A 23,080-nucleotide genomic window follows, 5' to 3' on the forward strand; every position below is an offset into this window, starting at 1 on the left:
ATTTTTGTACATTGTAGTGTTTATAGTTTAAAAGTTAAAAATAGCGTACTTTGTACAGTTTCAGGCAAAGAAAAGTAGCTAAAAGAAACAGTAACATCGTCCACAGAAAATGACTTCTTCTAAACTTTGGTTAGCAAACTTTCTTCTAACCAGAATACAAATAAGTGCATGCAAAGCTGGCAGATATAATTACACAATCAACAATTATGTAGTGAAATGGACTGGAAAAATAAAATTAAACCAATATATGTTAATTTGCATTTGGTAACCACGAATAATGTGGCTGGTGCTCTGCAAGACGCAAAATCCTTTAAAAAAAATTATCTTAAAAATTCAAGGAATGATATGGGGAAGTCACATACAGGAAAGTCTACGGAGATGACATTCATTTGGATTACAAAATAGCTACAATGAAAATTCAAGGCGGTGTGCACATACTTGTTGCCCTGGCTTAAAAGGACGACCAGACTACATTTGGAATGGACAGTTTAGAAGCAAGATCCAAATTATGGCTGTATTTTCATACGATACGAGCGCACACATTTTCCAAACTGTAATCTTGCGGCAGGAAGACTATTTCAGTCATGTGTGTTTGCATGACTCACAAAACACATATTAAGGAGAGATCTGAAAGAAGGAAGGGGAAAGGCCCTGTATCACTAAACGAGGAGATTACTCCTTTAGCAGGATGTGGTTTCAAAACAGGAGCACAATAAGACAGTGAACCCAGCATCACTAGAAGAATCAGAGAGAAAGTGGGGACTACAAGAATCTGCACCGGAGATCTGTCAAGGCTTGGAGAAGTGGCTTACAAGCACATAAAAAAAATTTCAGTAAAGCATTAGAACTGAAAGGGTACCAAGTTAAATTTTAGAGATGCTTTCTGAGTGATTTACAAAAGACAGAATAGTGCATTAACCCAGAGAAGAGAAAAGATCTACCAGTAAGCTGGAAAGGGCAATGGACTTTCAAAGGTAAAACATATTCCTGCTTCTTGAATCATCATTACAAACTTTGCTGCAGTTAAGCATACGCAAATCCCACTTCCTCAAATGTCAATTCACTACAGCAAACCCCTTTTTTTAACCAAGAATGATACAGTAGTCCTGACCCTACACCAGATCTGCACAAACTGGCAGTATGCTTGAAGGGTTACATTTTTCTTCCTTATTCCTCACCCTCTCCTCAATACCAATTCTTTTTGCTTTTGTATTTCCACACTTCTTTTGGTCTTTGTCAGCTTAGTATTGTCAATATGCAAAAATGCAGCAGAGATTGTTACAGTCTGCTTCCAAAGGGATGTCCATAATGAATGAGAACCATAAGAGCAGTACTCATAATAACTGTGTCCACTTCCACAGCATTTCCTTTCAAACTTCAGAAAGATTTCCTGCCACCTTTGACTTACACTTTGTGCCTGTTTAAAAGCACAGTTAAGTTGCAGGTGCTGTTCCAGAACATATATCCACATTAAGACTGAAATAGTCGCCTAGATAATTTACATTAATTCAGATGTACAGGTACTACCAGGTGTTTATTCCTCATGAAAATTTCACCAGATTGCTAGATCCCAAGAGCAAGAAGAAGCAGAAATAAATGCACAACTCATTTTGCAACATCATAGAAAAGCTCAGGTAAGGCTGTAGCTTCATGCCATAGGAATTTGGGCAGGAGATTTTTAAAAGCTGGATTGATTGTATCTCTTTTGACACTACAGCCTTAAACCAGCTGGAAGACCATTACTATCAGTGGTGTGCTGCAGCACAGGGACAAAACCAAGAGGTCTAAGAACCCCTAGCTGAAGTGGCTTTTACCAAATTCCAAGGTCTCCAGCAACTTGTTGTCTCAAGTTCTTCTGCAATTAATGCTCACAATGAGGCTATTTCTTCCACACACTCAGCCTACAACTGCAGTAAAGAAGAAATCACTAGTAGGGAAAAAATAAAAATTAAAAAAACCAACAGCACAGAGAAATAAATTCAGTTTTTGTATGTGGAAGCAGAGCTCCATGAGCTACCACATGAAGGAGGTGCAGACCTTTTCAGCCAGCACCGAGCCTGACAATTCCACTCTTCAACCGGCACATAAAGGCAAAGTTCCTTCTGCAAGTCATGGATCAAGTAATGGTTTCAGATCAGATTCAATGACTAACTTCAGGCGCCCAGAAGCTCAACGCTGCTGAAACTGCCCCCTGAAACACAACACAAGAGCCAGTGCCACGGACTGCTCTGTTCTCCCCTACAGTACACAGGGCTGAAGCACCTCAGACTGCCTATCTGAAAACAGCTAATGGATCCAGTAGAACAAAGAATCATCATGCAGACTGAAGTGACCTCAGGAGATGAGACAGTCCACGCCCTTCCGCCTCAAAGCATGTGCAGTCAGATCAAGTTGTCACGGAGTTGTCCAAGATGGTGTCTTAAAATACCACTACCTCTCTGGACAATCTGTTTCAGTGTCTGACCATCCTTACGGTAAAGAATTCTTTTCCTGGTATCTACTTGGGATTTATTCTGGTCCATTACTTGCACCTGTTGCCTTTCATCCTATCACTATGCACCTCTGAGAAGAGTTTGGTTCCATCCATCTTCTCTATACCCTCCCATTAGGTACCTGTAGACAGCTCATGACAGAAAAGATGATATGAAGTTAGTTATAATTAACTAGCAACTGCCTACAGTTCACCAACAGAGAAATGCTGGAGATTGGATGCTTTACTCCTGCCCTTCAAGAGCCTCAGTAACCTGGAGACACGGGATCCACAGCACTACTCCCTCCTCCAGTAAAGATATCTATATCCTTTCCTTCAGAAGACTGGCAAGTAGAACTGGTTTGTGCAAGGCACAGCTAGGTGAAACAGAAGAGGCGAGCTTTGATTTTATTCAAGTCTTTTGAGTGCAAGCTTCTCTCTGGAACTGAAAAACATGAATTCAATTCCTACTTCTGCTTGCTCAAGCTCAGGTTTGTAACCTGTTCGCTCGGTGGGGGAGAAAGCTACTGCCCAGCAGTGGCTTATTCCAGATGGAAGTAATCTCCATCGCTTTTTTCCCGCCTGAGAACTGAGCATGAAGCATGTCAGGAGGGACCAAGGCCTGAGATCAACGGCAGAAAGGAGGAAGCAGCTCCTGCACTGGTCCTGCTCTTCGTCTGGTGACTCTCGCACACAAGAGGCAGAAAGAACGAACATAGATCACAAAATGAAACGTGGCGCAGAGACTGGTGAGCTCCTGGAGAGTTGAGCCAACACAGTACAGCATGGCATGGTATAGATAGCATGGTACAGCACGGCAAGGGGTTCACCACCTTCACAGAGGAACTGCATGAATGTGGAGTTAGCATAGCAGGATATTGAGTGAAATCAGCCTTGCCAAGCGGGCCAATATGGCTAGACTGTGTCTGTGCACAAGTAAAAATCCAAGCGCTGCTGTGCCCTATAGATTTCCTGAATTAATCTCTACTCAACTCAGCATCATCGGCTCTGTGCTCTGTTTTACAGCACACACATTTCTGGGAACAAAAAGTAAGCCCGCACTTCTGAAGAGATCAATGCTTCTGAATACATGTTGGGCTTCTGCTGAGATTACCTACCAGATCCAATTGTGGAAACGACTGAGACACAGAAATGCTTCAATTCCAAAAAGGCACTGGTGTGAACTCAGCACTGGCCTGCTTAACCCTATCAATACCAAGACAAGTCTTAGTAAGCACAGGTGCAGCTTGACATGCTTGGGAAACTTTAAAGCTGTAACAGTGATGCATCTGGAATGAGGAGAGAGATGAGGCATGCAATTTTGGATTTGGAAGCCAGCTACTGCTTCAAGTGCAGAAGTCGTCTTGTGCATTTAGCTTTAGTCTGTGACCTGGCAGTGAGAGATCAGGTTTCAGCTGAGTTTTTGTAGAGTTATCCTTGATGTGCACACTTGGAAGAAAAAAGGATGAAGCAAACAAACCAGAAAACTGGTACAGGTATACGTGCAAGTCCTGAAAAAGACCAGTCATCATGTCTTCTTCTACTCTTAGATGTACCAACTTCTCTATCAGGACTTGTCAAATTGGCATATCACATTCACTAGAATATGTTTTACCCAAAATTGGTACTTTTTTTTTTTTTTTACATCACACATACACAGATCACATTGATTTGCAAACTATGATGATCATGCCTTAAATATATAAGTGTGGAGTCCAAAGTCTTCAAATCAAGATGTGATCAGTGCTAAACACCCTACGCATGCCAAGGAAGTAATAGTCATGAGAAACTGATTTGTTTGTTCCTCTCCAGCTAAGGGTCTGAGTTGAAAAACACTAAATCTTGACAGGGAAAGAATGTTTGGGGCCTTGCTTAAAAATACATATATTAACAGCTATTTCTGCAGCATGATCTGCATCCCATGATGTGTTACTTACTTTCTATGCATATGTGGCAAGATCCAGTTCACAGCTCCATGGGCTGAAAATAAGAGCAATGTCATGCAGACTTTGGAATTTATTACTACCATAAAAGAAGAAACTTTAATACTTAGAAAACCAAGTCATTACATGTCATCTCCCAAACCCTATGATATGTATCTGAAGAACGTAGTGGCCCATAGTCCTCTTTGGGAAAGAGCTTTTCACTCCTATCCAAATTCTGAAGAAGATAAAGTCTTTATGTAGGATGACTAGAATAATGATGCAAGGTTAACGCTCAGACTTAAGTATTTCCAGACACATTTTCCCCATTTGGCAGGCAACTTGTTTTGTAAGACACAGAACTGTCCTAATATAACAACATAGCAACTGCAACTTAAAACAGAACAAGTTGGTTAATGGACTGTTAGGAGACTTTTGCTGTGTAACAGCATTTAGACGCATGTATTTAAAAAACAGGTGGATAATCCAAATGTTCAGTTACTAGGACACTAACAGTTATGTCCATGGTAATTTTGTTTCTGTTCTTTAAACAAATCATCACTTGCAAGCACTAATGTTAAAACCAGAAAGCCAGTCTAGTACACAGTGGCTATAAATGCCAAATCAATTTTCAGCAGATAATAAAGTCCATGTTTTACAATCAGCAATGCACTGTTTTACTACCCAAAATGTAAGCTAATAATATATAGCTCTGCTAAATGGAAAATGCAGATATGCTGTTAAGAAACGGGCTGGCTGTGAGATGATGGATCATTTCTGCTGGGACCTTCTTAAAGCTGTGTGCAAATGTTTTGAAAATATCACATGATGTGGCCATGTGTTAAAAATTACAGCCAGTTAAGTTCTCTGCTAAGAAAAATATGTGGGCAATTTATGAAATGCACTCCAGGATGGAGATATCTTAAGTAAAACCAGATTTTGAAAACAAACCCATTTTTTTTGAAACATGAACTTAAAAAAAAAAAAAAGTTCGAGCCACATCTGGAGAGCAGAAGTAAAGAAAGGGTGGTCTGACCTAATACCAGGCCATCTTCTGAAAGAGCAGCATTATTTCTGGGCTACAATGACTGTGATCACTGATTGTCCTTTTAAGGAAACCATGCTGAATACTGCCATGGGCAATAATAAAGCATTTTGTAGGCCAACATCTGTTCTTTGAAAATACTATAAAATGACTGATAGATTTGTAATGTTTCATGAATAAAGTCCAGAATGAACAGTTTTTAAAAAAAATAAATCAACCCATATTCACAGTAATCAAACTGATGTACAGTATTAGATTTGAACACCATTCGCCCAGCATCAATTATTTAGAGGCAATCACTTCCTAGAGTTCACTACATAGAGTGCCAAAATGGTTAACTTGGTTACTGCAAGCTGCATGTTAACATAACGGGATTATCTTCCTAGAGACTTTTCTCAGAGTTTCAGTAGTGCCTTAACAGATATCTGAATAGCTTTTACAGCATTTCATTAGCAACCCTCGCTGCTGTCGCTCTGCCCCAACAGGGAAGCAAGGAGGCAAGCGGCCTGTCGCAATTATAACAGTATGAGCAGTTTGTCTTTGAAGAGCAAATTTAGTTTGTATAAAAGTGTTATCACTACACATAAACCAGAACCCATCTTCATTACTTCCTGTTCTTTCCCCAAAAGAAGGACTTCAGATGTCAGAATCACTAAAGGGATGCTTCTGAAATCAAGACTTCACACATACACAAAAGGCACTGACATAATATCAGATTACATAAAAATACACACCCTTTTAATCTCCTGTACATAATGTGCTTACTTTCAAAATACAAAATCTGCCCCAGATGGCTAATAATGTCCATTTGAAAAAACCCAACACCACAATATTAAAAGGCTAAAATATGCTGTGAACAGATTGAGAGGCAGTTCATCCTAGAGGAGAGTAAAAAAGTGCAGATGGGTGTCAAAAATAGCCAAGTGTCAGATCTGTTCAAGTATCTCCATTCTGGCACATGCTCCCAGTCACAGCTGTTAGTGTATTCTCTGTATCCAAGTGCAAGGTTTTCTAACACTCCAAGCTGACATTAAAACACACTTCTTGCTTACTACTGCTTTAAGAGAATTCTGGAAATTAAAGACTTATTTACTGGTAAAGCTTAACGAGTATTGATAATGCTATACGTATTCGAGTGTAGCGCATGCCATTTTGATTAAAGATGCATGAAATTTTAACCAGCAGGTAGATTAAGTAATTCAAATGCCAAAGGCTTAATACATTTTCAAAAACCTCCACTCCAGGCATTCCAATGCTGTTTGCCAATAGCCCCAAATAATGCACACATGGATCAAAACTAGTAAGACTGTGTCGCTTTAGTACATTCAAGTATCTTAGTAAAACACAGAAATAGTAAACCGCAGGAGAAGATGAGTTTCATACAAATATAAGGGAAACGTCAGTGGATTCAGATTATGCAGAATGCACAGTTTTCCAAATTAATGGATCACCACATTTCTAACGAAGACCACATTCCCAGGAATGTAATGCATGGAAATCAAATTTGACATTTAAAGGCTTAAATTGACCTTTCATAGTTCTCAGTTGTTATCTATGCAAATTAATTTGCCCATATTTCAACCATATAAATCCTCTTAGCCCTGTGCTTTAAGCAAACAGAGCCCACTTTCTTGTTACAACCAGCGGATCAGCAAACATACCAGCAGTAGGGTATGACCATGTATAAAAATCCTAAAAGGAAAACATTCTTCCAACAACTGGCAATACCTACATGCCACTGTGGTTGCAGCAAACTGGCAGATACTGTTTCAAAACACCATCTGCGAGGTGTATAGACTCTCTGTGATCAAGTGTAGCCTCTTCTGCCTGTCCTAACCAAATAATCCACAAGAACCAGCCAGCGGTAGGATCTCTAGCCCTGTCTTTTTTTATCCAGAGACACAGGCTGCTGTAATCAGGCACATGGCTTTCTTCAGTCCTTACCAAAGGGGGGAAAAAAAAACCAAAACAAAAAACAAACAAAAAAAAAAACCCAACACAACAACAAACAAAACACACCAAATTCAATCCACTCAGTCATGGTCAAGCATCTCACAAAACCCCTCAGACAAATCACCCTGCATAGAAGCACCGTTTTCACTAGCAATAACACTCATCAATTAGACAAGCAATTGTAAGATCCAAGGATAATATTTTTCTGAGGAAACCGACCTATTAACATTTCCAGCTCCACAGCAATTCCTCTAATTCAGCACATTTTTTTATTGTTTTATTTTGAATCAACATATTTCAGTGATCTGCCTGGTGACAGTTAAGGACTACGATTTAGGACAAGGATGAAATAATTTGTTTTATATATCTCCTTCACTTCTCTAACATAAACAGCTTTTCACAGAGATAATTTCAGCTGATGGGTGAACGCTGTGAATGATCTTCACCGATCAAACGTTTGCAGATTCAAGGTACAGCTGACAGTCATGAAAGCCAGCCCGAAGCTGTATTTCTCTTTGCTACAAATGATGCCCCGTGCAGAGACCCGCACCCACAAAGCCGGTGACTTTCTGCTATTTCTATCCTTTTTCATTGAAACATCCAGTCCTGCTGTAAGTACCATCTCTGGCAGTTCCCTCGCACAAATTCCCCTCCCCCAAACATATACACAACAGAATTAGCATCCACGATCACTCCGTACCCATATCAGCTTGCAAATCACCCTCTACATTAAAAGAGACAAAAAAGAAAAGGAAAAAAAAAAAAAGGAAAAAATACTATCAAAAACCAATTAGCGTTTCCTCATTTAAAATCTAAAAAGCTGCAATAATTTCAACTCACCAGGCATCCTTGGATAAAATATACCACACTGTAAATGGCTCTCTCCTAAAAGCAAGCTTATTTAGGGCTCAGTGCCTCCTGTTCTGGAATGAACAGAGAGAAGCGAGGAGGGCCATCAGAACTGGCTGTGGCAGCGTAGCTGGAGGCAGGATGCTGGGCGCGTGCGTTTGCCAGGCAAAGACAGATGGAGAGCTGACACTCTGTATTGCACTTGGAGCAGAAATGTGAATGATGACAGGAGCACATGTGGCCTTGAACCCAGCCCTGTCTCTTCAGGCAGAACAATGACAGGGATGTGTGTGCAAATTATCACAACCCCGGCTCCCCTCAGCTGACTCCTTTTACTCTACCTTTCACACCAAGTTCCAGATGACCAAAGAACAGAAAGTAAAATGTAGAGTGATAAGCCAAACACTGAATTATTCATTTTTTCTTTAAAAGTTAACCCTTTCTTCTGCTGATAACAATTAAAGAAAAAAGCATCACTTAGAATCAGTTCTCCCCTAAAAGTGGAAAAAAATTCATTCTTCATTTTAACAGCCATAATTTTGCACTCCATAGGACTACGTTTGTTTATTTAGCTGGAAATCCAAAACATGCACGAGGATATATGACAGTCCCCCCTCCTCTTCCTCCCCTCCCCACACTTTTGTCATTATTATGCTGTTTTACTGTAGTAAACGGAGTATCAAAATCACTCCCTTTCTCAGATTCTCAGTAGTATGTGTAAAATAGAACACACTTAGAAAGCACACCACTTTTATTTTACTATAGGGCTTTTAACCCCCTGGGATTCCTGCATTGATATGTTCCAAACATTTGCAGCTTACTCTCCTTTACCTTGCATGGTGATCCATGGGGGATGAAAACAAAATCTTCCCTCCAAAGCTTTTTCAAAAGCTAAACAATCATGTCCTCCCAATTTCTGATTTTGCACACCCTCTGAATGTTTATCCTTCACATGAATAACGTATGCCTGGCTAGGTTCAATGCACTCTTCCCTATTAAGCTTTAATGGACACCATGATACATAAAACTACAAGTCTTTGTTATAGTGCTTTATCTAAAGCTGGCTATTTTCTTCTCAGCAGTCCCTCTTTAGTCCTTTGTAAAACATCTTTGCCTCTTAGGAGAAACATACGCCTGACTCGCATGCCTTCTATAGCACATATAGTCTTGCACAAAATTCCAGGCACAAGGAAAAATACCTTCTTTTTAAAACTCTCCTCCCATTTAGCACTTGCAAAAGCTTCTCCCGTTAGTAACGAGTATTTTTCTCCAGCAATTAACGTGCAGGTCCTGGTTCTGACTTTGCCTTGACAGTACACATTTAAATCCATACAGAAAGGCAGCGATTCTCAGTCAGATCTCCAGGAGCTGCGTTCTTCTCAGTGTAAGACTCATCCTTTTGTACATATTTATGCATCCCCCTGGTTTTGCATTATGCCATCTTCTGCCTCTACTATGCAGAAACAACTCTCTTTTCAGGCCTTCCTCTTCCTTCCTCTAGCTGCCACAGAGCTTGATAAAGATCTACTTAGGAAAAGGACACACATGCGAAATTAAGCAAAAAAACAATAACCTTTCCAGTATCTGGACTGAAGTCATGAATATTTCTCACTTAAAGCGAACAAGTCACTTAATGTACTGATATTTCCACAATAACTTTTTAACGCTATCTAAGTGAGACCCTTAAGCTTCACTTAAATAGAGACTCCAAACGCAGGACTGGCAAATTTAAGACAGTCAAAGAAGCAAAGGAGCAGCTCCCCTTGCCCCAGTAAACACGCCGGCACTAACAATCTAACATGTCTACTACTTGAGGCTGGTCTTTTCTTCATCTTCAACAAATATCTACTGTAATGAAGTTCTCAGTGGATTTTTGAGTGTCAAGAGAGCCCACAAGAAGCACCGAAATACGAAAACGTTTTCATGACAGACAGCTTTCATGAAACGGGGGAAAGTTGGGGGGGGGGGGGGGGGGGGGGAGAAGCAAGGAAAAGAGAGACAAGCAAAGTCTCTGCCACTGAGGCTTTTAAAGAATTTACCATTCTTTTTGTTTTATTATTTGATGCACTATTTAAAACCAGTCAGTATTGTATTTGCTGTGTTGTTTTTCTTTTTTAATGCTGTACTCTACATGAAAGGAAAAACATTTTCACAGTTGGAAATGCAACCTTTCATCAACATAGATGCAGCCTGAATCAGCTTCAGAGTAGAAAGTAATGTGTCAAAGGTATGACGCATTTTAATAAAACTGAACAATATTCACTCTTAAAAGATGGTCTTAATATCAGTACACTGTAAAACCACAGACTACGGCTCACGAAATTGAACTTCCATATGCTGTGTGATTATGCATCTTTTTTTTTCTGTGTGTAAAAAGCCTTTTTAAGCTGTTATCTGACTACAGTAATTGCCACTTAAATTGATCCACGTCAACAAAACCTGGATCCCTGGAGATTCTCACCTAGAAGTCTGCTCGAGGAAGGGGCTCACAGAATGCCTGTGCATCTGAGACTACTTCAGCATTTTCTCAAGCAGCCAGCTGCATGAATAGTTTTTCCCTCTCATTATTTAATACACTGAGGCAGGCTGCAACCCATTTGGCAGTCCTCCCTGAATAAATATCTGTGGATATCTTTTCGCTTTCCCCACCCCATCCTCATTTTTAATGCAGTCACTTAAAGCTTGCCCTAACAGTTTTTGCATCAGGTCTGAAATTTTATCAGGCCAAGCAAAGGTGGACAGCCCATTCTGTAAAACAGTTTTATTCTCTGCTAAGAAAGGAAAGGCAGCAGTTTTGACATAGGAACAATTCTGCTGTATCCCAAAAGTCGGTATTATGTGTAATACCAAAATGAAGAGGATACAAAGAGAGTGAAAAATACAGAAGACAATCTTCGGTCAGTTTGTTTATGGTGCACATTATGCTACACCTTCCTGGGTGGAAATCAGCTCCTTCTTTGACAATCATTCAAAAAACTTTACAAAATAATTTTAAATAATCCTTTACAACTCTTAATTTTGAAAATGGGTAAAGAAGGCAAAACAGTCTCCATATTCACATATTTGAAGGAGAAAAAAAAAGATTTTCATGAAGTGGATGATATAAGGTCGCTACGACATGGATCTGATGGAAAAGAGAAATACCAAACGATCGCCATTTAAAAGTACAGATTGCCTTTTGCACAAACCTAGCTTAATAACAGGGACTAGAAGTCCACTGAAACACATCTGTAGTTAATGAAAGCTCTCTATTAACAGCAAAGGAAGAATTTAACTCAAAGCTTTTCTGTAGGACTTCTCAACTTCCCGCTCTACTTATAGCAGACTGTTGTGATACATTGTGACTTCACACAGTGGGTATTAAGTGAGTTAATTCAAAGGAGCTGAAACCTCATTGATCCTAATTGAAAGCAATACACCCAACCAAATAGTTTTCTACCCCATCTGCTCTGGCCTGCCACCAGCTATTCAATACAAGAGAATTAATAGTTTCAGATATTCTAACCGACCCAATAAAAGCACTCATTTAAGCAGGACTGCATTAACAAAGTGAAAAACCAAGGGCAAAATGGGTTCAAATGGAGCATTTTACTCCTAGTTGGCTTTAACAAAGCTGAATAACGCTTATTCTGACTTTTTATGTGCAAGACTTGATAAACTGAATGAGAAGGCACTCAATGATCAGTCAACGAGCATTGATGAATGGTCATTAGGACCCCCCCAATCTCAGGGAAGGCCATTCCACAAAGTGGCACACCAGCTTGAAAGGGCGGACTCACTAATGTCCAGATTTCCCCGCTTGCTTGTTCCACTTTCACTTTCAGACCACTGGCCACCAAATGAGGCTGACATATTGGAAAATAATCTTTTATGGGCGAGTGGTAAATAAAAATGGAGGCATTAGCTGGGCTTTCAAATTCAAATCTGCTAGTTTTGTCAGCCCCCAAACGTTTTGATTTTCCACCCAGCTGGAAGCTATTAGTGTTTTCTTAAGGCATCCCACTGACAGGGCAAACCCACCTAATGTGTGAGCTGTAGAGCTGATGGGGGGGACGGGGACGACCACTTCTAGATGGTTTCTGAACTTTATTCAGTTGATTGTCCAACCAAAGTACAGTAAAGGCAACACCTTCAGGAGAAGCTCACTCATTTACTGCTGCCCATTATCTCCTATCGCCTGGTGCAACAGCAGTCCACCTACAACTGTAATGAGTACTACCCTCAGTGCGACTTCTTCAATGACATTGTACCTAGCCTCCCTTGTTTTTACTGCGCTACCACAAAAGAGCTCAAGCTATTCAAGAAAGGCACTTCTTTATAAACTTCTAATTCTTTGCCTGGAAATGGAATTAAAATATTCCAATAAGATATGTGCTTATCTGTTAACAGTAGCTCTTAATGCACGCAATACAAAACATTTGCCAGATAACACTAAACATTTCCCTAAGTATTTCCTTATTGGCAAGGCTTTCTGGACTTCTGAAAACAAGACAAACGGGACACTTAAAACATACATAGCTCTGTGAAATGCAGACTAACTGAAACTGCCTACACAAATACTCAATAGTTGAAAGCTAGAGTCACCAAGCAGGGAAGGAAATTTTCTTGGTTGTCTAAGAGAAACTGTTCATCATGTTATCTCTAGTACTGGACTAAAATCACTGGAGGTGAGAAAGCATTCATCTCTTTTTTCAGTTAAGAAAACTTAAAAGTCATACTATTTCAATGGGATAATCAGAAATTAGTCCTCTAAAGAGGATTTCAAATCATGTGTTAAGAAAAGGCAACCTTGGCAGTGGGTCAGACTTGGCAACCTAGATTGCCTATTGCTTTTTGATCCGAAAAGAACCAAAAAAATTCATTCTTGTTGAAGTTGACAGAAACCCCAGTGGCATTTCAGGTGTATTTCAGGCTTTAAACCAAGGAAAATATACATGAAGACCAATCGTAGGAGAAAGATAGCGCCACCAAAAATTAACTGACTCAGAATGAGAGGGCCAACATAGTCTTCAGCTCTTAGAAGAACGCATGCTCTTTTGCTCTCCATGCACATTTTAGTAATAACACTCATGCGGGAAAACTCACTTATATGTACCCGTTTTGATGTCTCATTTCCTTCACTTGATCTGGGCTAAACCATGTTCTGCCTTGCATTTTTTATTAAATACAGCATTATCTACAATGTGGGTAAAGTAAATTAGAATTGACTGTTAATTTCTATCATCATTCAGATTCAGAGGAAACTGAAATACCATCTGAGCATAGACATCACCGATGCACTTTAGAAAAATTGATATTGATTTGATATTATTTCTGAAAGGACACAAGAAAATACCACAAAGATGCCATTTCACTGACAGGAGAAAGAACATATTCAGTGTGACCCAGAGAAGCCTGGACGAGAATATCCGGTCCTGCTGAACTGGGGTCATATTTTAAGATCCAAAAAGAAAAAAAAAAAAAGGGGGGGGGGGGGGGGTGTGCAGGGAAGAAAAGGTTTAAAGCTATCAGTTGCTTTTTGACTTGAAGCTCAGTCTGCTCGTTTAACACGGGTAGGGAAACTCCTCCTGCTGTAGTATATTAACCCTAATGTTGACCTCTAATCGATGTCTTTTCAATGCATAGGATTTTCATAATAAAGATAATGTGAGAGCATTATTTGTGTGAAAGCATAGCTACCACTAGCCGTAAATTTGAGCCTTGCATTTTTCTTTGTAACATGTCAATATTTGCGACACTAACTAAACATATTTTATTCATTTGACAAGGACTGTTACATTATATTGAAAACTTTTGTTTCAATGTCACCACCTCCCCATTTTGACTGATGGCAAGTTAGTTTTGTTAAAGCGCAAGGGGTGATAGCGTATGCTCCAGTGAACTTTCCCTCCTCTCAGCACCAGAGACAAAAACCTGCAGCTCTGCTCTGTGCTGGCAGCCATCTGGCCAGCTTTCTCTCAATGCCTGCCCCACACCACACTGCAGGCAAAATTTCAGGGCTCTAGAGCTCTGTGAAGCTATTCATGACATACCAATTTCACATTTTCTGCTTGTACGCTTGCAACAATAAATGCTAATGAGGACTATGAATGACATTTTTAAAGACAATAAAAAGGTCTCCAAATCCCTTGCATATGGAGACACTATTTTCTAAACTTCACCTTCTGTTAGGGAGCCATTATGCTCTAAAAGAAAAAAATAACCTAAGGAGAACAATGAGATGATCAAAGCATAACCGAGTCCTTAAGAATTCCAAAGAAAATAATGTTTGCAAAGCTAGCTTAATGACAGACAGATTTTATGCCAATGTACAGCGCTAACACTTCAGCGCAGGAACTCTCTTTTTCAATAGCACTGCTACCTCTCATCAGGGGGGCTCACGAATTGGGGGGGAAGCCACAGCAAATCCTTCCTTTCACTAATCACATATAACCCCACAAGCCACAGATTTGGACTTTTTAATTACTGATCTCTAGACAAGTCCAAGACTAAACTGTTATCATTAACTGATTTGGAATGCCACGCTTTCATAGAGATTACTCTACTGACCAAGTGAGGCCAAGAGAAATATAGAATGTTAATCTTTTCTTTCCCCAAATCTACCTTTTGCAATGCTATTGCCATTCTTAAAAAACAACAACAACAAAAAAAACACACAAAAAAAGTTGCCTTCACTCTTGGTACTGTGTTTCATACTTAATTAAAGACAGCTTCCCCTTATTAGCAAGGATTAAAAACATTTTCAGGAAAATCCACCAGGTGGAGCAAATACACAGCAATACAAAACATTTATTTATGCTCGTACTGCCATTTTCAACAGGGAAAAAATGTTTTATATGGAAATATTCTTACCTCTTGACCTCCCTTCTTCACCCTTTTGTCATATATTGATCAATTTGTACTTATTTACTACATTCATAATGGTACAAAAGCTTTGTTCAAAGGCGCCTTTGTACAAAGCTATTGTCCCTCCTGAGTTCCAATATGAATTTGCAAACCACGACAGTCATCACATATACAAAGCAAATCAAAGAATAGTATTACTCAATATGGGGGGGGGGGGGGGGTGTATTCAGCAATATAAGGATAATGTTGTGCTTGTAAAACAAACTGACAAGCATTCAGAAAATAAAGCTTAATCTTACATCAGGCAGCAAAATCTTTACACTGGCCTCCACTATAATGCGCTACAAACCTGGCCATTCTGCATGTCTTATTATGTGTTTATACACATAGTAGTGCCAGTAACATCACAGCAGTGCCACTGTACAGTATGTTGGTGTTTATTATTAATGCCTTTATTTTAGTATTACATCCGTCAACTACTGATTAATTTAAAGAGTGCAGTGAATGAGGGCTATAAATAAATATTTGAGCATACCTAGGACAGCTAAGTATTGTTTCCTCATTTAAATTATTTGCTTCCCAGAGCCAGGTGAGAAAGCCACCTCTTCATCAAGTATTTAGGCTTTCCCTGATGACTGAGATGGTCTAATGGTATAGAGGCAGGGGGGCACCTTTTTACATGAAGAAAACTAAGTTATAACAGAAAAGTGGTTATGGATGAGCCTTCTGACAGCTATAATAGGACGACCCACTGACAGAACCTGTAATCGCTAAAATGGGAAAGCAGTATTACCAGGTGACCTGCTCTAGTGCAGTTCAGCATCTGAAAACAGCAGAATCAGTACACAGACTCATTCAACCCTTGATGATGGAAAAGCATTATCATCTGTAAGTAACAAAGGGAAGGTACTGATTTTAGGCAAAGAAATATTTTCCCTTCCATTGCTTCCTCAGTTACACCTTCCATCAAGTTCTTCTCTCACTTTTCTGATGAGTGCTCTCTGTCTTCTCTCTGCCATCAAGTCTACTCCTATGTTCTCGATTCTGGGGCCACCTCCTCATCCTGCTACACACCTCCCTTCCCCAATCCACTACATGACTTTTCTCTGCTCCTGCTGCCTTGGCCATTCATCCTCTCCTGCTGCTGCTAGCCCTGAAAGCTAGAAGTTGTTCCATGATTCAGAGCTGTGAGTACTATCATAACATATTATCCACAATTAACACATAAATGAAAGATCAACAACCAGCACTGTAACACTGAGAGACAAACACCACCAGCTAAGTTTCCACTACTAAAGTGAGCCAGAATGGGATCCACTTAATGTGCAATTGGAGGAGCACGCCACACTCCCTGAAAGCACAATGTGTTGACATAAGCGTTGAGCTTTTAGTCTGACCCAGATAAATCCCATCATAGCTAAGGAAAATTAACATACAAAATCTTTGTTTCTTTAGGAATGGTGAGGAGTCTTGAGGAACACTGGCCCTTAAATATCATTTAATTTTATCTAATTGTGTTGTACTCCACATGGTGCTTCGTTGTAGCCATTCAGAAGAGAAGCAGGAGAAGAAAGCAGAGGTGATTATGAAGTGGAATTTCATACCAAGAGCAAATTACACCACTTCACACTAGGAGAACATCTGCAAAGAGCAGCAGTAAGTGGGCACAATGCAAGGTGGCAGTTTTAATAAAGCCCAAACCAGCTTGGGAACCATTATCCACAAGAACCTTCCTTAAGCAAGATTGTCACAGCAGAGACTTGCGGAGATGCCCAAGATAGATATTTTTTAAAACAGAATGCTGATTTAAAACCATTCTCTCTGAGGCATTTTTAAGGCGGCAACCATGGATTATTAAAGGCTATAATTTTCTGCCAGACACCCAATGGGTGGGGGGAAAGACAATGCAGTTATTGTTGTCACCATGTGTCCATGAAGAACTTTCTTTAACTATACTGCTGGTTGAGGTGGGCAATGTTTGGCTAGAGGTCACGGACAGTTGATTAGACTATGAACTCTGCAAAAAACAGAAAGGCATGTAAAACACTGGAAGGAGGGACACAGCTCAGATGACTTGTAAAGGTTCAACTGACTAATAGTGCTTTCATACAGACACATAATTTCCTTTATACGTACAAACCCTATAGGAACATGACAATGACCACAATGCATAAACCACCTTTTTTTCATCTTGTAGATACAAGCAATGCTTATTTAAACCATGGCTTCTTTACAGTATGACAGTACAAAGAGATTTACAACTACATGTCTAAGTAATTCACTTTTACTTAAAGGCACCTTTACACCAGAATAGCCTAAGGAGTTCATAACAAAGAAGGGGGTACGATTCTAAAGGTGGAGAATTATGTACACATTTAAGAGTTTATTAGATCACAATTATTGATCTGATATACTGTAACAGCTCTTTTGTTGCACCATCCCCTGTAAATCCTTCTTAGATGAAGGATTAGTGGCACAATAGATCATGACTCATTTGCTCCCACTGCGCTATCGTTAACTTCCAGTTGCGTATGCCCACTGAAGGCTACCTTCTCCTAATGAAGGGTCCTCAAAACTGTCACCTAGTAATGTTTGCATGCAAGCAGAAAAGTATGCCCTTAAATCTGTATTACAAAATCCTAATAAAATATTAGCAGTGAAAATATAAGTTACTGCTCAAATGACTTCAAACTCACCTACAAGTCCTCCAAGACTACACGCCTAACTCTACAGACTGGACTGAAAGCCTCCAGCATAAAAGAAAATGAAACCATAGTTAACTTGCAGCTCTCCCTTCTCCAATTCTACAACCACAAGTATCTTTCTTGGACCAGCTTCTGCCCACAACAATAAAAGTAAATAGTTACATGCTACACTCATTTTTGCGGCAAAGCCGTTATTTTATGTTCCCTCCCTCTACTACTTGTACCTTACAATCTTAAGTTCTGCCAGTACAACTATGACCAGCACCGTGCTATAGAGTATTAAAATTATCCAAGTAAGAGTCATATTCTTCATTCAACACTCAAACAAGAAGTTACATTTTAATTCTTCACAAATAACAAAAATTACTCAAGACCTTTACCTAAATGAACGTTTCAGAATCTTTCTGCTATAACCTTGAGCTTTACATACTGATGAATACTTTCCATCTACGGGCCCAAACCTGATCAGTGCACAGAGCCCAGCCTTGTGCACCCACACCTTCAGCCTGTTGAGTGACCTCAATGAACAGCAGCTATGAGGGGCAGGGACTATAACTGACCCTATCCCAAACTTTTATAATTGAACACCAAACTGGATGTGAAAGAAAACCACATGAATAATGAGAATGGAAGCGTTGATAGCTGCCACCACTGTTTTAACAGGCCACGTCAGAACAAACACTATCTTGGTTTGAATCCATGGGATAAACACAAATAATGTTGCCAAGCATGCTGAAAATGAGAAACTTAAAATGCCAAGAATGATGATTACGTTAAAGATCACTACAAAAAAATTAACATTTTCAAATGTTTATTTGCTGCATAGCACAAACCCCACCTGAAAGAATTTGCTCATCAGATTTTACCTCTGAAAATAAAAGAGGTCAAGCAAGAGGAGAAAGAATATAGTAAAAGACACCAATTCAGAAGCGAAAGGGTTAACATGTTGTGTTTCAGTCGATATTACACCAGTGCCAGAATTACAAGGGAAAGACTAAGAAGAGCCAATTTTTTAAATTATTATTATTATTATTATTCTTTAAAAGAAAAAAAATCAAGCCTATCTGTCATAGGGTTGTCCGGGCTGGAAGAACCGGCAGGAACCTCAAATTCCTGACCAAACCCTCTTCCACACAATGCCTCCTGAATGGAAGGAACCCAGGCCCGGCAGAGATAGCCCGCTGTCAGGAACCAGCCCTGACGTTGGCGGACAGACGGGGCTGGCCTTGCAGGATGTCAGAGCAGCAAACTGCTGTTCGAGATACTGGTTTTCACACACTCCCAGCCTGGATGTTTTGCTCTTCAGGTAATTAAACAAGGAAACGGGGCTGATGTGTACGAGTCTGACCCCTGGGCCGCGGCTCCGCGGTTCTGCAGATCAACTTCCGCACCAACCGCCCGGAGCATCAACAGAGTCCTCTCCTCCCGCTCCCGACACCAAGCTCTAAAACAAATCCTCCTGGAAATAGCTGCTGTCTATTTTTTTTTTTTCCCTATTTAAAGGCTAAGTTACTTGCTCTGTTCCACATGCCTTGCTGCTTTCTCATAAAAAGAAGGAAAAAAGGAAAGAAATGGGTACTTCTGGGTAGCTGTTCTCCAGCCAGCAATTCAAAATATGAAATACTGGGGGAAGGAACAGCACACAGACAGAAAAAGGAGGCAAGGAATTCCCAAGTGAATGCTTACATTAAGGTCATCACTCAAAATTGAAAAGATCTTGAAAACTATTTCAGATTCATCCAACCAACTGCCAGACATTCACTTATTTAAAAATAAAATTATTCTGATTTAAGAATTATTGAAGAGTCTTTGTCTTAGAAGATGACATAGATCATAGAACTGGGCATTAGAAAAAAAAGAGCAATGTTTTCTCTCTCTTTTTCATCAAATCTAAGAAATGGGAAAAGGCAGGTGTTACCACCTATACTTGAGGAAAACCCTACACAGGCTGCTCTATAACTGACCTAGTTTCTACGCTCTTTAAAAGCCTATTTAAACAAAAATTATTTTTAAAAAAGGTAACACATTCCTACTTCTTTCTGAAAAATCTACAGAATAGAATATTGGCTGAAAAGAGAAGAGCCCAGAAGAAAGAGAAGTACAAAAGCATGCCTGCTTGTCTGTGTTCAACACAAAGAACATTAAATGAAAACAACTGGCACGCTGCCAAATTCCTATACAGGCAAAGAGATTCAAATAAATTGATTTCACGCATCACACTGACCTGGGATCAGTGACCAGTGGTACAATACACTCGCTGCTCCATGTGGGGCAAAGCCCATTAATGTTAACAGAGCCACAGTACACTACCAAGGGGTGGGGGGGTGCAGGGGGTGGGAACAAGAGAGAACCCAAACTCCGCAAACTCAGGGGAAAAAAATCACTTTGAAAAAGGAACTCCATCTTCAGTTGGATTGATTGGTTTCAGTTTACTAATAAATACATCATATTGTGAGAGCTCATCCTCTGCTCAACCTTGAAGATTTCAAAGATCGTATTTTCAAATTAAAATAAATACTAATGTCTCTCACACACACTCCCCTTACATTCTACATTTAACACAGTTGTTCTCAAACTCAGTTATTCTCTGCAAATTTCCTCCCTTCCCCATCCGCCAGCGTTTTATATAGATTATGGGTTATTTTCTTTGTACTTCAAAAGCTGGATTCCTGCCCAGGATACTCTCACTGGCTCAGAAAGTAGCTGGAGAAATCAGCCACCGCTTTCAACTGGTCCAAATTAACCTGACCTACAGAGAAAAATGCTTATTTGCAAGGCAGCAACGAGCAGGGCCCTTTGCAGAGTCACCAGGCACACTCTCTCATCATGAATGCTCTCCAAACCAGTGTATTTCAAATTTCGCTTTCTTACGACGTGTGAAGTAACCCGTGTGTGCCGTGGAGTCTCTTCTTGTCATCCCAGCTTTGTTTTTCATTAAGATCTCTCACTCTCCAATCAAGAGCAATGCCAGCAAGCCACAGGTGTGCACCACATGAACAGATGAAAATCTGATTGTGAGCCGTGTAATGACAATCCGCTGTCTATAATACACTCGTCCCCTTTTGCATCTGTTATATGTTAGAAGGGAGGTTTATTATTTCAATTGTACTCTTTAAGATATATAGGTAAGCAAACAATTGTTTTGAGGATAAAAAAGGAAACAAAGAAAAGAAGAATTTGCAATAGCAAAACAAAGACGAGGATGCTTGAAAGGGATCCCATCATCATAAGGAGTCTAAATGCTACAAGAGGCCATTGCTTCAAGGGGGTGATAGACTCAAAACACCTTCTATTTTGCCTTTTATTCCATTGTGGTTTCAAATAGCAAGTCAAATCTTCTTTGGCACAGCAAAGTCCATAATAAATTAAGTTCCAATAGTGCTGGCCTCATCTCTAATCACTCATCCAAATCTCAGTGCGGAGCTTCTTGGCCATTTCAGACTAAAATTTTTGAATGTGTGACAAAAACATACATCCAGATGTAGGTACCTTACCCAATCACCTCATTTCAAGCAAATGTCAAAACAGGAATGCCCAAAGATCTAACAATTGCTAACCACCACCAATCACTCTCTTTTATAAACAGCTACCAAGCAGTACTGGATTATCTTCAGCATCAAGGTGAAAATTATACAGTATCATTAACTCCATAAATTGTGTTATATATAAATTGTTTCTTTTGGTATAAGGCTATACTGATAGAACTGCACAGGAAAGGGAATCATTTAATACACAGCAACTTCATAATGGTAGAGACGTGCCTGCATCCAGGTGATACAAGCAGCCTGACCTGCCCAACAGTCAACAAGACAGATAACGTGCCATTCCCTCCCATGTGTGACTATTTCAGAGTACAAGCAGATCATTTAGGCTTTATAAAGATGAAGTGAATTTTAGTTATATTAATTCCCTCTTCCTATAAAAACCAGTAGTATTAGAAAACATGCCTTTCTGCTAAGTTGTAAGAAATTTCCATTATCTTGCACGTGCTCTGACAGCCTTAAACCACAATAAGCTTCCTATTAGTATGCCAGCACTGCATGCTTCAGGCATGAAATCTTTACTTTCACATTTATTTATTTTTAAAATCCTTTATGAAGACCCATATGGCAAAAGAAACCAACCAACAATCACCTGTACAGGGTACAGTTGCACTTTGAAAAATAGACTGTAGATAGAAAAAAGGAGAATTAGTCAGAAGCTATACACTGCTAAATTAGCAAAATAAAGATGCAAGAAGAAACCGTGCTAAGATTATTCATTCTTTTCCAATGTTGCCTGTATACAGGAAGGTCCCAGAGAAGCATTTATTGTTTTAAACTGAGCTAGGAACTCGAATGAGAACATAAATTCATTTTTAATAGGATTTAGTTTTTTAAAAGTATGTTCACACTGGTGCACAAAACCTCAGCTCTGGCCCCTTGACACGGCGCGATGTGCTGAGCCTCCTGCTGCTTGCTCTGTCAGCTCTGCTCCACCTCCTTTCCACAGCCCACAGACCGAGCAGTGTGGGCCGTGGCAATCTCCAGTGGGGAGTGATATGATCAAGTCTTAGTTGCCTTCAAAACTAACCAGAGCATAGCCTAGAGTACTTAGCCACTGTTCATTTTATTTTGGTATCATACTCTACCAAAGTTATGTTAAAGGCAAAATGGTCCAACACTGAGAAAGAAAGTATCAGAGTATTAGAAAGCACTTAAAATCAGTTTAGTAGTTTCTTGCCATCTAGACACACCATTTGAGGAGAAAAAATGTAGCCACAGTAAAGACAGGAATGACAGTCATAGGTTATCTAGAAATTTTGTTCTGCCATAGCAGATTTACTTTTCCAATATGGTAAGAATCTTTGCATGCAAGAAGCAGGAATATCCATTCTCATTATTATCTCAATCAAATTTGTCACAAATTGCCAATACAATGAGTTTATCAGAGGCTTCCACTAATTTACAAACACAACCATTTTGCCAACATGATTACAACTGTCCCTTAACCTGGTTGCAAGTACTTGTTCCCGTTCACAGTTCAGGAAACTGAACTTTAAATTTTCACAGCCCAGCCAAGTAATATTTACATGCCATATCAAGAGCACCTCTGTCATCCAAAACACACAAAACACAGTTAAAATTTTCACATATATGTATTTTTAAGCTAAGGAAGATTTTAGGAAAGTCATCACTGATAAGAATACAGCAATGCCAATAAAATCCATCAGTGATGTTAAAATGAAGATACTACTTTCATTGATTTAGGCAGACTCTTTGGAGGCTAAAGGGAAAGATTTCTTTTTAAA

At 39.6% G+C, this 23,080-nt stretch overlaps 1 protein-coding gene across 3 annotated transcripts in view; it reads right to left on the reverse strand.

Moving 5' to 3' along the window:
- The window catches only part of RUNX1T1 (RUNX1 partner transcriptional co-repressor 1), a 113,323-nt gene that overhangs the window by 70,370 nt on the left and 19,873 nt on the right, over positions 1 to 23,080 (reverse strand). The gene's annotated exons all lie outside the window — the stretch shown is intronic.

Source organism: Leptosomus discolor, chromosome 5 (genome assembly GCF_034619465.1).
Source record: "Leptosomus discolor isolate bLepDis1 chromosome 5, bLepDis1.hap2, whole genome shotgun sequence".
NCBI lineage: Eukaryota > Metazoa > Chordata > Aves > Leptosomiformes > Leptosomidae > Leptosomus > Leptosomus discolor.